Genomic DNA, 14,522 nt, shown 5'->3' on the forward strand with positions numbered 1-14,522 from the left:
AGTGGCATGGTGGGTAGAAAAACTGTGTGTTCCATGGCCTACATGTGTACATTGTTTTGTAGGTGTTACTCCTGTTGCTTTTCAGGCTATGCAATGTGACCTATGTATATTTGACTCATGTGACATATGTGTACAGGTGTCTGATTTTCTCCTGTCTCTTCACCTTGCCCACAGCATCGCCGGGGGACACGGAAGGAGACACTAGCACGGACCGGGAGGAGAGATTGAGCACCAGTACCAGCAGTGCTGTCCTGTCTGGCACATGGAGTGGCACGGAGGCCGAAGGGAGTGAGGCGGAGGACCTGTTGACTGCCAACACAGACTATGACGCAGACGGGTCCGAGGCTGAGCTCCCAGAGGTGGCGGAGTCTGCCCCCCCAGCTGATGGCAGCCCTCCACATCCCCCCGCCACCTCAGGTTCCATCACCGGCCTCCCACATGCTCGTGGCCCTTCCCTCCGTGCTCGGTCCCCACATGTCTCCTTCCTGCCAGGCACCGCACCCCCTGCCCCTGTCACCACTGCTGCGGTGAGTGCGGAGTCTGTGGACATCCTGAGGCAGTTGCAGGTTGGTCAGACTGCGATGCTAAATGTCCTCCATGCCCACACCCAGGTGCTGACCCAGATGGAGGCATACATGGAGGGCATGTCGGCTGCGCAGTCTGACCAACGGCAGTTGCTGAGGTCCATAGACTCCACACTGACTGCAGCACTGGATCTCCTGCAGCGCTGCGTAACACCCCCTACCCCTGCCCCATCCCCAATTCCCACTCCCGTGCCTGTCCCACGCACATCCAGACGTCAGCGTGCACGCACCCCAACAGACACAGGCACCACACCACCAGGGAAGTCGAAGCGCACACCTCCTGTCACGCACACACAGGGTGAGGAAGGCACACCCACTGGGTCGGGGGGGAAACGTAGAACACGCAGCCACAGTGGGAGTCCGCATTCCACACAACCCACTCCCTCCAAATCCACTCCCCTTAGCTCTCCTGGCCAACAGTCAGTGACAGCATCATCCACTGCGAGTGTGCCCCCCAGCCCCAGGATGACACCACCCCGCAAGCGGTGGAGGCGGGACCCGGCCAGGGGAGTTGAGTCCCCCACCCTGTCCACACCCTCCCCCAGTGGCGCTGCGACCCATCCCTTTGCCCCCCCCCCCTCCTTGGGGCCTGTGGTTGGATTGGGTACGGGGGAGTCGCTGGGGGAACTTGCCGACGTGTGCAGCGCCATTCTGTCCTCCACCTTTGGCGCTGGCACCCCCCCTGTGGCAGATTCATCCCTCCCTGCACCCACAACACCTACCCTTTCCCCTCCTGTCCCTGCGGTGCCTGTTTCCACCCTCCCCCCTGATGCCCCCTCTTCTGTGGATGAAATGGACTTGTGAACTGTGCAGCCAAGCTAGGGGACACACGTCCCGATGTGTACCCCCCCCCCGGACATTGCTGCTGGGCTGGCCCATGGCCCTTGTACATAGTGGACATTTTCTCTGATATATTTTCCTGCTGAATAAAGCCTTTTCTTTTTGTTTTGCACACTGATGCTTTCCTGGACTTGCTGTTGGTGCTGGTGCTCCCTGCGTTGGGGTGGTGATAATGTGTTAGGGGTCTGTGAAATGTTGGAGTGTGCTGCTCATGGGGTGTACCCTGCCATCTGCGTGCCATCACAAAGGTCTCTGCAAATGGTATTTGGTCATGTTTGCTCTCACTGTATGGTGACATTGTCCCAAGGTGTGTTCCGTCCTCTGTGGCCCAGCCCATTTTTCCTGCAGGGTGTCTCCCAAATGCTGTGCTGTGCTGTGTCTACATTTCCTGGATGTGTGAGGGTTGCCTTTCAATATAGCCATGCTGGCTCAGCGATGTCTCCGCCTGCATCTGGGGTATCACCCTTGTAGGTCACTGAACTTGTTGATGGGGTATATTGTCCGATGTCTGGGCACTGCTGGGAGTGATAGGTACACACCCCTCCTGTGTCTGGGCACTGCTGGGAGTGATAGGCACACACCCCTCCTGTGTCTGGGCACTGCTGGGAGGACCCTGCACCCACCCCTCCTGTGTCTGGGCACTGCTGGGGGTGTTTTGCACACCCCATTCTTATAGCAGGTTCGGTGCGTACATGCACGGGTGGGGTGGGGGTTTGGTGCGTACATACACGGCTGGTGTGGTGGTTTGGTGCGTACATACACGGGTGGGCGTTTGGTGCGTACATACACGGGTGGTGGTTTGGTGCGTACATACACGGCTGGGGTGGTGGTTTGGTGCGTACATACACGGGTGGTGGTTCGGTGCGTACATACACGGCTGGGGGGGGGTTCGGGGGCGTACATACACGGGTGGGTGTTTGGTGCGTACATACACGGCTGGGGTGGGTGTTAGGTGCGTACATACACGGGTGGGGGTTTGGTGCGTACATACACGGCTGGGGGGGGTTCGGGGGCGTACATACACGGGTGGTGGTTCGGTGCGTACATACACGGGTGGTGGTTCGGTGCGTACATACACGGCTGGGGTGGGTGTTAGGTGCGTACATACACGGGTGGGGGTTCGGGGCGTACATACACGGCTGGGGGGGGTTCGGGGGCGTACATACACGGGTGGTGGTTCGGGGCGTACATACACGGCTGGGGTGGGTGTTAGGTGCGTACATACACGGGTGGGGGTTCGGGGCGTACATACACGGCTGGGGTGGGTGTTAGGTGCGTACATACACGGGTGGGGGTTCGGGGCGTACATACACGGCTGGGGTGGGTGTTAGGTGCGTACATACACGGGTGGTGGTTCGGTGCGTACATACACGGGTGGTGGTTCGGTGCGTACATACACGGCTGGGGTGGGGGTTTGGTGCGTACATACACGGGTGGGCGTTTGGTGCGTACATACACGGCTGGTGGTTCGGTGCGTACATACACGGCTGGGGTGGGTGTTAGGTGCGTACATACACGGGTGGGGGTTTGGTGCGTACATACACGGCTGGGGGGGGTTCGGGGGCGTACATACACGGGTGGTGGTTCGGTGCGTACATACACGGGTGGTGGTTCGGTGCGTACATACACGGCTGGGGTGGGGGTTTGGTGCGTACATACACGGCTGGTGGTTCGGTGCGTACATACACGGCTGGGGGGGGGTTCGGGGGCGTACATACACGGGTGGGCGTTTGGTGCGTACATACACGGGTGGTGGTTCGGTGCGTACATACACGGCTGGGGTGGGTGTTAGGTGCGTACATACACGGGTGGGGGTTTGGTGCGTACATACACGGCTGGGGGGGGGTTCGGGGGCGTACATACACGGCTGGTGGTTCGGTGCGTACATACACGGCTGGGGGGGGTTAGGGGGCGTACATACACGGGTGGTGGTTCGGTGCGTACATACACGGCTGGGGTGGGGGTTTGGTGCGTACATACACGGCTGGTGTGGTGGTTTGGTGCGTACATACACGGGTGGGGGTTTGGTGCGTACATACACGGCTGGGGGTTCGGGGCGTACATACCAGGGTGGGGTGGGGGTTCGGGGCGTACATGCACGGGTGGCGCTTGGGTGCGTACATACACGGGTGGGGGTTCGGGGCGTACATACCAGGGTGGGGTGGGGGTTTGGTGCGTACATACACGGCTGGGGGGGGTTCGGGGGCGTACATACACGGGTGGTGGTTCGGTGCGTACATACACGGGTGGTGGTTCGGTGCGTACATACACGGCTGGGGTGGGGGTTTGGTGCGTACATACACGGCTGGTGGTTCGGTGCGTACATACACGGCTGGGGGGGGGTTCGGGGGCGTACATACACGGGTGGGCGTTTGGTGCGTACATACACGGGTGGTGGTTCGGTGCGTACATACACGGCTGGGGTGGGTGTTAGGTGCGTACATACACGGGTGGGGGTTTGGTGCGTACATACACGGCTGGGGGGGGGTTCGGGGGCGTACATACACGGCTGGTGGTTCGGTGCGTACATACACGGCTGGGGGGGGTTAGGGGGCGTACATACACGGGTGGTGGTTCGGTGCGTACATACACGGCTGGGGTGGGGGTTTGGTGCGTACATACACGGCTGGTGTGGTGGTTTGGTGCGTACATACACGGGTGGGGGTTTGGTGCGTACATACACGGCTGGGGGTTCGGGGCGTACATACCAGGGTGGGGTGGGGGTTCGGGGCGTACATGCACGGGTGGCGCTTGGGTGCGTACATACACGGGTGGGGGTTCGGGGCGTACATACCAGGGTGGGGTGGGGGTTTGGTGCGTACATACACGGCTGGGGGGGGTTCGGGGGCGTACATACACGGGTGGTGGTTCGGTGCGTACATACACGGGTGGTGGTTCGGTGCGTACATACACGGCTGGGGTGGGGGTTTGGTGCGTACATACACGGCTGGTGGTTCGGTGCGTACATACACGGCTGGGGGGGGGTTCGGGGGCGTACATACACGGGTGGGCGTTTGGTGCGTACATACACGGGTGGTGGTTCGGTGCGTACATACACGGCTGGGGTGGGTGTTAGGTGCGTACATACACGGGTGGGGGTTTGGTGCGTACATACACGGCTGGGGGGGGGTTCGGGGGCGTACATACACGGCTGGTGGTTCGGTGCGTACATACACGGCTGGGGGGGGTTAGGGGGCGTACATACACGGGTGGTGGTTCGGTGCGTACATACACGGCTGGGGTGGGGGTTTGGTGCGTACATACACGGCTGGTGTGGTGGTTTGGTGCGTACATACACGGGTGGGGGTTTGGTGCGTACATACACGGCTGGGGGTTCGGGGCGTACATACCAGGGTGGGGTGGGGGTTCGGGGCGTACATGCACGGGTGGCGCTTGGGTGCGTACATACACGGGTGGGGGTTCGGGGCGTACATACCAGGGTGGGGTGGGGGTTCGGGGCGTACATACACGGGTGGCGCTTGGGTGCGTACATACACGGGTGGCGGTTCGGGGCGTACATACACGGGTGGGGGTTCGGGGCGTACATACACGAGTGGGGGTTCGGGGCGTACATGCACGGGTGGGGGTACGGGCCGTACTTCCACGGGTGGGGGTACGGTCCGTACATACCCCTGCCCACGCTCTGCGTGCCTGGGTACGGGCCGTACCCATGCCTTTGGTGTGTGGGTACGGTGCGTCCCACCATTGTTGCGGGCCGTGGGGTCCGCACCGTACACAGGCCTTGGGGGCGTGGCTACGGGTCGTACCACGCGTACCCCTACATGACCCCAGCAATGCTGGTACGAGCTGTACCAAGGCCTTTCTGACGTGGGTACGGGCCGTACCGCTATTGTTGGAGTGACGTAGGGGGACGCGTGGTACGTTCCGTACCCACGCTCTTGCGGCCTGGGTAGGGTACGTACCGGTTCGCGTGACCATCCACTTCCGTTGTGGCGGACGCTTGCGTTGCTGGCCTTGCCCCCACCCCCTGGAAGTGACCAGGCCCTGATGGTCAGGTATGTCCAGGCCATGTGTGATTTGGTACCATGTGTTGGTGTTGTGTGTCCTGCCCCTGCCCCCCCCTTTGCCCCTGGTTGTTGTGCTGACCTTCTGCGGCGTCTGCGTCGGTTCCTGTACGCCAGGTGGACTGCTAGGAGGGCAGGGATGGCACGTAGGTTCGGGTCCATGTCTGTTCGTCGCGTCCAGCTGCTCCTTGCGTGTGTCGTCCTGATTTCCCGGCAGTTTTTGGCAGCCGGTAAATATTTTCCGTGCGGGATGACGTCGGTTCGAATCGTACTTCCTGGTTCGTGAAACGTAGGCTGGATGCGTACCGACGTCACGTCGGCTCCTTTCAGGATCGGAATTGTGTTTAGTTTCTGTTCGGTCGGTGTTTTGTTCGAATCGTACGGAAATGGTGTTTCCGTATGATTCGTACTTGCATTTTCGGATGGATTTCGCACCGGGTACGAGTCGGACGGAGAAAAGGCTCCGTCCGACGGTTCGTACCCGGTTTTTACCGGATCGGAATTGGCACCTAAGTGAAGATTTTTGTAAATGTCTCCATATACATTGGTTAAGATGGAAGTAACATCCTTGGATAGCTGTATGGGGGTACAGTTTTAGAATGGAATTTATCATGGCTTGCTCAAAGTCTATGATAATTGTTTGAGGGTAAAAATCATTAGATTCTTGTTTTACTTTTCCTAGCATTTCATTATATGTTGTGTTTTGTTTGTTAGGTAATAGTGCATAAATTAAAGGTATGGAAGTGTTGTGATATTGACCGTGTATTGTGTAAAGCTGATAGAATGGTTTTGGGCATATTGTAAAGGTGCCATCCATCATCCATGTTTGGCATTGTTGCAGTTTAGTTATATTGTTTGCAGTAGCAAACATTATGATTCTTTTTTCTGGGCTTTTGTTATCAAAAAAAATAAAAGGTTCATTATTGTGGGTGATACTTAATTCTGGTGGAATGATGATCTCTTGAAAAGTTTTAGGGGATGGTATAGTTGTCGTGGTTGCTTTTTTGGTCCTAGCAATAGTTCTTTTTATAGAAGCAATTGATGGTAATTGGCCTCTTGCTTCTTTGGGCACTCTAGGTAATAGTTCTTTTAGGATTACACTTGTAGCAGTTTGTGAACCTGTGCTTAATTCTTTGATATTTTCAAGAGTTGATCTGACTTTTATTTCAGAGAGATTGGGTGGATGGTTATGCTCTCTTGTATATAGTACAGTTGTTTCTCTTGTTGTTGCTCGGCCGTAGCATTTGTTAGAATAATATTTAGTACACTTCCAGTTCACTTTTCGGTCCGTCTGCTTTTCTTGGGTGTATGTGTAACCCATGTAACACAATAGGAATTTTCCTTTCTGCGAAGTTATAAATTGGGCTTCTTCTGTCATCGTGATGTGTTACAATTCTGGAAAAAATGTATATGAAAATATATGCTATAGTACTTTATATCTTTATATGAAATTAGCAAAAAAGCATTTTTTTTATATATACTTACCAAGTCTTTTTTGTTGTATTTGAATGAAGATGTTGTTTGTCGCAAAAATGTTGTTTAGTTGATTTAGTCTCTGAAAGTTAAAGAACATTTATTGTTGTGGTTGGTTTAGTTTTTTAAGTGGGGTGGTATTGCTGTTTGGTATAGACTATATTTTTATTGAAGAAACTTATTTTATTGTTTTACAAATTAACAATTCAAAAAACATTCCCCCACATTCATCTGTCCCGGAAGTACCACACATTTATCATCAAGACCAATTATTCAGGAGAATGAACAACCTTTCCACCCAGTTCTCTACCCCCCCCCCTCCCCCACCACATGTCAATGTACCCCCGTCTCCTACCCCTCTTAGTATGTGCCCCTCCTGCCTAATAAATAAGATGCAGTAGCCTAACCTCTCACTAAGCAAACAGAGCCTACCCTCATGCCCAGTGGTATAGACCATAGGTGTTAATTTATACAGGTTTTTTACAATTTAAAAAAGAGAACATGGATTTGTTTAGGGGTTTAGGATGTTTTGGGGTTTGAGTAGGATTTAATTAATATTTTATAAAGTATTTTGATAGTATACTTACTTTTTAGTGAGTCTTTTCTGGCAATCTTCAATATTTTCTTTAGCTGTTTGGAGTAATATCTGTAGTGGAAACATAAAGAGATGGAATATATAAGTTAGTTATTTATTTGAGTAAAGATAAATTAGTGTTTTAGTTTAATTTGGCAGTTTAGTTAGAAAAGAATATTTACTTACGTTTTTAGAATAGTAATAGGATGTAGGTTTCTTCTGTTTAGTAGAGCTTCTTCTTCGTTCAATGCTTTGGTTTAAGGCACCGTGGAACACTTGTTTTAATTGGTTTATATAGTGGTTTCAAATTGTTTCTTGAATGTTATTGGTTGTTTTCTGTATGTGGCCTTTCTATTGGATGGTTTGAATTTTTTTTAGTTAATTGGTTTCCTTTTATGGAAAATGCTAAGTAAGAGTATATTTAGTTTTAAAGGAGGAGAGTTTTAAATTATTATATATAAAAAGATTGTTTATAATGTGTACTAATTTTATTTAAATGTGTTCGAAATGCCAATGTGATAATTATTTTAGGGTTTTTTTATTATGTTGTTAAATATAGAGATCGCTATAAATGTTATGTTTATGTTTAAGTAGAATCTCATTTGAAAATGTATGTTTTGGTAAAATATTGTCTTTATGTTGTTGAAAGTATTGGTTTTATTAGTATTCGAATTGTCGATATATTTAAAAAAACGATATTATTGATGTCTATATTTTGGTTATCGATATTTGTGACATGTGTCATATTTATTAACTTATGTCGATATTTAGTATTTCGATATTAATGTGTGCGATATTTGTGTGATCGATATAATTGTATTACGATATTGTAGTGTCGATATTAGTGTAGTTTTTTAAATAAGTATACAATGTCGATATTTTTGATGTCGATATATTTGTTGCGATATTTGTGTAGTTCGATAATGTGTCTGTCGATAATATGTCAGAGATCCACAGGCCATAAATCCAGAGCATGCTGAATTGCTTCTTTTGCTAGGCTGAACGCATCTTGCTGTGGTTTATCCCATTCAAATGCATTCTTTTTACGAGTGACATGGTACAAAGGGGCCAATATTTGACTCAAATGAGGAATATGCTGGCGCCAAAAACCAAACAAACCAATGAAGCTTTGGGCTTCTTTCCTATTCCTCGGAACTGCAAAATCAAGAATTTTCTGTTTAACCTGAGGGATCACTTCTCGGTGCCCCTCATGCCAATTAATGCCCAAAAATTTCACAGCCTGGGACGGACCTTGTAATTTATCCGGGTTGATTTCCCAACCTTTCTCACGCAAGCACTCAATGACTCTATCCAATTGGGTCTGAACTTCCTCTTGTGTTTCGCCTTGGATCAAAATATCATCAATATAGTGACATATCTGAATTTGCGGATGAACCGGTACCTCCGCCAAATGCTCTGCCACCAGCCGGTGACATATCGTAGGACTATGCACATAGCCCTGGGGAAGACTTCTAAACGTCATCTGACGCCCGTTCCACGTAAAACTGAATTGTTCCTGACACTCAGGGGCAATCGGAATCGAAAAGAAAGCATTAGCAATATCAATGGACGCATACCATGTACCTGGATGTTTTTGTATTCTTTCAATTAGGGTAATAACATCCGGTACTGCAACAGTCAAAGAGGGTGTGTGTCTATTCAATTCTCGATAATCAACAGTCATGCGCCAAGAATTATCACTCTTACGTACAGGCCAAACAGGATTATTCCAAGCAGAAGTAACTGGTGTTATAACTCCTGCATCCACCAACTCCTGAATAGTAGTACTAATCTCTTCATGACCACCTGGAATACGATACTGCTTCTGACGAACCACTTTTGTCGCCTAGGGAACTTTTATGGGGGGCATTCTTAAACGACCAACCCGTACAGGCCTGGACGATATATAATGTTTAGTTCCAAATTGGTAACATCCATCATCTAAGTGCAAAGTCATTCCTTTCAAAATATCAATTCCAATTATGAATTCTAAGAGTGGTACCACTAATACAGAGTATTCTTTTCTAGGAATTCTACCTATTCTCATTTCAAGTAAAGTTTGAACTGCGGGAGTTTCCTTTCCACCTAATCCGGTAATTGTAAAAGGCTGACCTTTAAACTTCTTTGATTTTCCATGAATAAGAGTGGCCTCCGCTCCTGTATCTACCAATGCTCGGGCCCTTTGGACATTACGATGTCTCCAATAAATATCAATATCTACATAGGGTCTATTATCTCTGTGAGCCCATCTGTGTACTGGAGCTTGACCTATTTCCTAGTCATTTTTACTGCGTTCTGTGTACCAGGATAAATCAGGATAAAGACTCTCACGTTTCCCAGGTATCGATACCTCCTGTTCATATCCTTCTCCATTACGAAATGGATTCCTGTTCTCTGCATTGTACTGCGGGTTTCGATCGGCCAATCTGTGTCGACCCTCTCTCCTTCTCAACTCAGGGGATTGATCCCTATCATCTCTACGTCTGCTGTTAACATAATCATCTCTCCCCCTCTCTCTTTCCCCCTCTCTCTCCCTGTCTCTCTCATTACGGGGGGACAAATCACGTACATAACGTCGATCATCACGACGATCAGAGCGCCCACGGCGGTCGTCATCACCGCTACCGTCAGAAAAACCACGATCACACTCAGTTGTCCGAACACGCCGGGCACCCTCCTTTCGATCCAAGCCACGTTTGCGAAACATTTCCCACAAACGAGAAGTAGTCTCACCGTCAATGTCCTCCTTTCGCACACCATCGGCCATAAGACCAAAAAACATATCACGTCTAGTAAGTTTATTGTCACCAGGAGTACGAGTGTCAGGCCGGGATTGCCATTCAGGTTTAAACCACTCACCCAACTCACCGAGTTGGCGTACCGATTCCAGCACCATAGACAATATGTTACCAGTCTGATTAATCAATAAAGTCATCATGACCTGCTTATAAGCAACAGGGGAAGAACGAATAATACGATTTCGCACAGAAGATGTCAACAAACCATCAAGCAACCTGTCAGCAGTATTCAGAAAAATTGCCGTTTTCATCACCTCCTCTTTGAGACGTTGTGCAGCATCGCGCAAAGTATACCACGGTTTGTCATTCACAGGCCAGTCAGACTCAGTAGGATATTTTTGATTACAACCCTCAGTCGCCAATTGAAGCAAAGAAATTTGACCACCAACATTAAAGTTACGAAAATGATCCTGTACAGTAAAATCCGAACTCAAGGAACAAAACTTCAAACAATCGCCAGCATCCAACACAATGCCAGCAGCGCCCAGTTCATAAAGGCGCACCATCCATGTGAGTAAGCTCTCACCAGCTCGCTGCCGAAATCGCTGCAAAATATCACTAATTTCTTGTTGAGTAAAATCCTCCAAAGAGTCTAAAGCAATACCATTCGGAGCACCGGGAGCCTGCTGCAACTTCCGCCGAAAAACTGGATGCACCGAGACCGCGGGACGAGCATCACAAGGAGCTCGACCAGTACACGTAGAGGAACAATCAGTGTAAGAAGCATCGACCCCACTCGAAGGACGAGCGCAATCACGGGGTGCACCATCAGAGGCGCAAGAAGCAGACTTACAATCACGGCCGGAGCGAGAGGACTCGCGCTTGGCAGACTCCTCACCCGAGGAAGGAGAATCACTCGAGTTCCAGATATTACCATCCCATTCATCAGGATTCCAATCCAGTCCGGCTTTCGCCACGACCAGACGCACCTTTCGCGTCGAAACCCGACCACGCCGATTCTTGTATTTATAACGAGCAATTCGCACAGCCGCCCTCTCGGCAATAGTTTGGTACGTCTCAAGTTTGTCAGCAAGCAACTTATTTTGACACCGCAACAAAGTATGAGCATTCTGAATCTCAACAAAGTTCGCTTCCACATCCTTATGCGATTTCTGTAACTTCAACAACCTCTCATGCAGAATCCTGTACGCAGACAGAACAATCCAACCTCTGCGCCCCAAAACGGGAAGCTCATCACCCTTAGATACCGGCGCCTTCTGTAAACAAGTAATCACATTAGCCGGCTCCGCCAGCTCCAAAAAAGAATTCCAATTCTCACTCAAACCAGTAGACTCAGCCCACTCACGGGCTAAGGCTTCATAAGGCGTTGAATCCCAGCCGGGAATATCAACGGGCAATTTAAAAGTAGATTTCGACTTTCTAGAAAACATCTCGGAAAAGAAAGAAAAAGAGAAAAAGAGAAAGAAAGAAAGGAAAGAAAAAAAAAAAAACTACACACAATTATATATAAATAATATACAAACGAAACCACGCACGCGCCGAAAGCAAACACGATACAACCACAACGCACACAGGTTTCGTAAACGGTTCGTGACGCCAAATGTTCTGCTTGGGTTTTCGGATCAGATAGAACCCGCTCATCAGAGCCTCACTAACCCAGCCAGAACGTTACCCCCTCCCTCTCCCTAGGGCCTATCTACAATAGGTAACCACATATATCTTACCACCTAAGGACAGGGAATTCCTACTATACATACCAAGACCTCTTACAATCAGCGGCCTCGCGATCCCATACGGATCCAGACCTCTATGCCCATACGACAGTATCACAAGTGGCGGCCTCGCGATCCCATACGAATCCAGACCTCTCTGCCCATACGACAGTATCACAAGTGGCGGCCTCGCGATCCCATATGAATCCAGACCTCTCTGCCCATACGACAGTATCACAAGTGGCGGCCTCGCGATCCCATACGAATCCAGACCTCTCTACCCAGACGGCAGTCTCAGCACAATCGGCGGCCTCGCGATCCCATACGAATCCAGACCTCTCTGCCCATACGACAGTATCACAAGTGGCGGCCTCGCGATCCCATACGAATCCAGACCTCTCTGCCCATACGACAGTATCACAAGTGGCGGCCTCGCGATCCCATACGAATCCAGACCTCTCTACCCAGACGGCAGTATCACAAGTGGCGGCCTCGCGATCCCATACGAATCCAGACCTCTTTACCCAGACGGCAGTCTCAGCACAATCGGCGGCCTCGCGATCCCATACGAATCCAGACCTCTCTACCAAGACGGCAGTATCACAAGTGGCGGCCTCGCGATCCCATACGAATCCAGACCTCTCTACCCAGACGGCAGTCTCAGCACAATCGGCGGCCTCGCGATCCCATACGAATCCAGACCTCTCTGCCCATACGACAGTATCACAAGTGGCGGCCTCGCGATCCCATACGAATCCAGACCTCTCTACCCAGACGGCAGTATCACAAGTGGCGGCCTCGCGATCCCATACGAACCCAGACCTCTCTACCAAGACGGCAGTCTCATACGACAGTTCATCCTATGATCACCATAACATACAAAAAGGGAATCAGTCTCACTATTCATCAGATCACACAAGGACTGCCAGTTCGAGCATAGCCTGTTCTCCGGTTCGAGGGGCTCCTCTTTCCCTTATTCAGTTACCACTTACCTGATCAGGGTTAACATCTGTTCATGTAGCCGCAGCTGACTAGAAGAATAGGCTACCCTCTCATACAAGAACACGCAGCACATGTTGGTTCACTACAAACTGGGTACTTTATTACTCATTACATACGCAATCACATAACATTACAATATAACACATAACCTGCAAAGAAAAGTGAAAGATTAAGTTGTACACTCTAATAAGAAAGGGTCGACATCACCTTAGTAGTATGTAGCCTGCACTCAGTGGTCATCTAGGTTCCCTTCTCGTCTGTGCCTCGGCTCGCCTGGAAGTCACACCTCCGCAGTCACGGATCACCCTTCTCCGAGTCACTGGGACCTCTTCCTTCTCGGCTACTCTCTCCTCTCTGGCTATTCTGCTAGGAGAGTATCTGTCTCTCGGTTCTTCTCCGCCTTCAAGATGGCGTCTGTCTTCCCTGGAATAAGTAGTAGCTTTACTGCTAACAGCTAGATGCCGCCTACGGACTGAACATGTAACTGCCTCAGACTTTCACTAATATAGAGGTGCGTTTCCTCATGGAAAATACCGGCCTGTAACCTGCCGCCCACCAAATTCTTGTACCTCCCCGTACCAAGGACACGTTCCCAGCCGGCCGGCCTGATGTAGTGTCTTCGGCATGAAGAAAAATACAATCCTTCGATAAGGGCCGGCCTGAACCGGTTCTCTCCAAGCGAATAACACCTCATAACTAAAACATTACATTTGACCTAGAAGCATCCCAAGCTGCCGGAGCAGAAAGAAAGATGGAGTCTCTCCCGTTTGAGGCCTACCAGGCCTGAATTCAGCACGGCTCCATGAAATACCCTCACTACAGGACAGGTTATCCCTAATACTAACGAATCTATCCCCTAGGCTATATGTGCAAGCCCTGATCTATGGGGAAGAGCACAGAATCATGTCGAAGTGCCTAGTAAATACTAGGCTCCATTCACTACTCTAACCCTTAGACTTGAATGATAAGAGACTGAAGTCACATTCCATCATTGTTCCTCACAAGAAGGCCGGGAAAATCGAGCAGAACAACACCGTAGACAAGGTCAAACAGCAATGCCCCTAGTTATTCTGTTCTGGTCAGGCTCTGGCACCTAGACAAAACACAAGAATGCAGCAGTTGTTATGAAGCACATACTATTTGTCACATAGGTATGCACAGATATGTAAAATACACACTTAGAGAGAGGTTTTCAGAGAGGCGATTACGACTACACCTGAGATGTAGAACTTTCATCTGTGCGCGCTAAAGCATTGGTTCCACTGTAGGCCTGGGCGGTAAATTCTGTTCCGCTCGCGGAATTAGTCGAACTTGGGTAATTTCGTGTTCCGCGGAGAACACGGAATGGACAAAAATTCCGCGATCCACAGCTTCGTGGAATTTTTTGCTTGTTTGTGCTTTCAAAATGCGTATACGCGAGATATTTCCCCCCGAGCACGCAAACAGCGTTCGTTAACAGGAAAAAAGCATCCTGAGCGAGCGGAACAAGCAATTCCGCGTGTTCGCAGAACTCTGCATGCTTGCGGAGATTTTTTACCATTTCGCGGAGCTTT

General features: G+C 50.1%; 1 long non-coding RNA gene across 1 annotated transcript; it reads right to left on the reverse strand.

Moving 5' to 3' along the window:
• Nucleotides 1-6,646: 6,646 nt before the first annotated feature.
• On the reverse strand, nt 6,647-7,570 carry LOC146821853 (uncharacterized). The gene is made up of 3 exons (XR_014962778.1): nt 7,510-7,570; nt 6,935-7,004; nt 6,647-6,844 (listed from the first exon to the last, which is right to left on the reverse strand). It is a non-coding gene; the product is annotated as an uncharacterized LOC146821853 (long non-coding RNA).
• Between the last annotated feature and the right edge of the window lie 6,952 nt (nt 7,571-14,522).

The sequence above is a fragment of the Triturus cristatus genome, chromosome 6 (genome assembly GCF_964204655.1).
Source record: "Triturus cristatus chromosome 6, aTriCri1.1, whole genome shotgun sequence".
Classification (NCBI taxonomy): Eukaryota; Metazoa; Chordata; class Amphibia; order Caudata; family Salamandridae; genus Triturus; species Triturus cristatus.